The sequence below is a fragment of the Limulus polyphemus genome, unplaced genomic scaffold (assembly GCF_000517525.1).
Source record: "Limulus polyphemus unplaced genomic scaffold, Limulus_polyphemus-2.1.2 Scaffold444, whole genome shotgun sequence".
NCBI lineage: Eukaryota > Metazoa > Arthropoda > Merostomata > Xiphosura > Limulidae > Limulus > Limulus polyphemus.
In genome coordinates this window covers 389218-391437 of record NW_013666054.1, presented here as the reverse complement: position 1 = coordinate 391437, position 2220 = coordinate 389218, and the positions used below count along the sequence as shown (strand labels likewise).

The 2220-nt window shown below is 34.3% G+C and overlaps 1 protein-coding gene across 1 annotated transcript in view; it reads right to left on the bottom strand.

Annotated features, from left to right (window-relative positions):
• The window catches only part of LOC106458320 (3-methyl-2-oxobutanoate dehydrogenase [lipoamide] kinase, mitochondrial-like), a 112021-nt gene extending 111077 nt beyond the window's left edge, over positions 1-944 (bottom strand). The window contains exon 1 of the mRNA XM_022384501.1: positions 897-944. The gene's annotated coding sequence lies outside the window, so the exon portion shown is untranslated. The remainder of the gene's footprint in view (positions 1-896) is intronic.
• Between the last annotated feature and the right edge of the window lie 1276 nt (positions 945-2220).

The following is a 2220-nucleotide window of genomic DNA, read 5'->3' as shown; positions in this document are numbered from 1 at the left end:
AAGTACGTAGTACGTTTACTTATATATATATATATATATATATATATATCACTAAAACATTAAGAAAACTCCACAATATTTTATTACTAAGTACGGTAATACTAAATAGTACCAATCGACAAGGTTTCCAAATAGTTCACGCGCCGATAAGCCACCCTAGTGAATTTCTAAGCGAAAAACCACCATTCAAAGTATGGATTACGATATATAAAGCTCATATATATACTAATAATACGCTAAAAAGATCGCTAACATTTCCGGTTTAACAATTAAAAAAATTTCTAAAACAGAAACATTTTCGTCTACTACCTACCTATTTACCTACCTGATCCCGTCAGCGGGGCTAGCCCCTAGACGGCTCGGACTATCGCTACAAGATTTCTCCAGCTTACTTGACTGGTCTGTGGATATCAGCTTTTGATATTCCGATAAACATATAAATGGTAAACATATCAAGCGTGTACTTAAATATATTTTAAACCTAATTCAATCCAACAGATGGCGCTACATATCGATGGATAGACAGTGACAGTTTCTAAAGGTAAAGTATGTACTTTGAACATATGTAACATAAAAAAGTAAACAAACAAGAGTATTCAAAATTTATGAATTTTAAAACGGAGTAAGGATCTTGATACAAAAAATAATGAAACAAGAATTAAAACCACAATCACAAATTTATAAAATTTATCTGTTCTTTGGTAACTTTATACACTTATCTGTAGGCCAACGGTAAGAATTACATTTTATAACTTTCTGTCTTTCCATATTTTCACACTGAAGATCAATTTTTCGTCTCTACAGACAACCTATCTGATTACGATACAAATAGAGACTTTCTAGCCTTTCAGCCTCTAATAATCCTAGTAAAATTAGGAAGTCTCGTTAATACTTACATGAATATCTAACAACTTTTCTTCTCTCCATTTTCAGGTTTCCAGGTTGGGTAGATCATTCGGCGCTCAAACAGTGAAAGTGGGTTTTTTTGGGACACTCCCGTTTCCCCCTACAACGTACTTTTTGGCATAGGATTTACAGATCACCGTCAACATGAATTAAGGCCGTTTGATTAGGTTCGTTCTCACTTCGTTTTGCTAAGCCTGAATGATTGGTACTACGATATCTTTGGTGAAGATGGCATTCACTTTGTTACTGTTGCTTCGGCTGTACAGTTTCTACAGTCATATCGGTATTTAATGTATACGTCTAATTTTTGGAATTGAGTAATTTTTAAGCCAGAAAACTGAAAATAAAATACACTGACATGCTCAATTTCAGTATCCACGTTAGTTTCATAAAATAAAAATATAATTCACGAGCGAGAATATGTGTATTTTCAAACATCCCAGTTGGGAAAGTTCGACTTTTGCGAACTCTCCTTTAAACTAAATACCTGTCACGATTAATATAATACTATATTTGTTGTTGTTGTATAACGAGTGTTTAGGGGATTCTTCTCCTTACTTCGAAGTAGATACTCTAAATGACTGATGAAAGACAGGACTGCACACCTAGAGTTTGTAGCAGTAACTGAAAGCTAAAAATGTCGATAAATATATAACAAACTAACAGTACGTATATCTTAACATTGGCGTCAAAGGATAGGTATCATTACCCACACAGATGTAGGGATACTCGTCTGTCAGGTTGAAAAGTTATTAGCAGGCCCGTATATATGGAAGAAAGACAATGGAATTCAGAATTAAAAGCAGATATGGGTGCTTAAGTTTACAACGTACCACTTCTAAAACTACCAATCACAACCTGCAGCCAGTTGTATGAAAGTAGTAGTTCTCAATGGAATATAATTATAATAATAAAATTAGAATAAATTACTACAACCAAACATTGCTTTTGTGTGAATTTTTTTATGTGTGTGTGGGGGGAGGTGATAAGTAAAATTGATATCCTGATGCTGGTATTTCATTCGCCGTAGTGATCACGTATGTATATAAATAGTTAATAAAACTTAAGACATCTAGGTAAAACAAAGCTGCTAGTAAACGAATGGAAAATGAATTATTTTCTCCAAAATTAAAAAAAAACGTAAGAAATTCACCCAATCAACCATCAACCGCAAATAACTGGGAATGAACCCTCTGAGGACGATATGATTTAACATAGAATCGCTATCAGTTTGGCGTAAATGCAGACAAGCAGGAGCCGGGCATTATTTGGTGTTTGGCGTGCTTTGGTTGTGGATTCGACGGTTCATGGGTG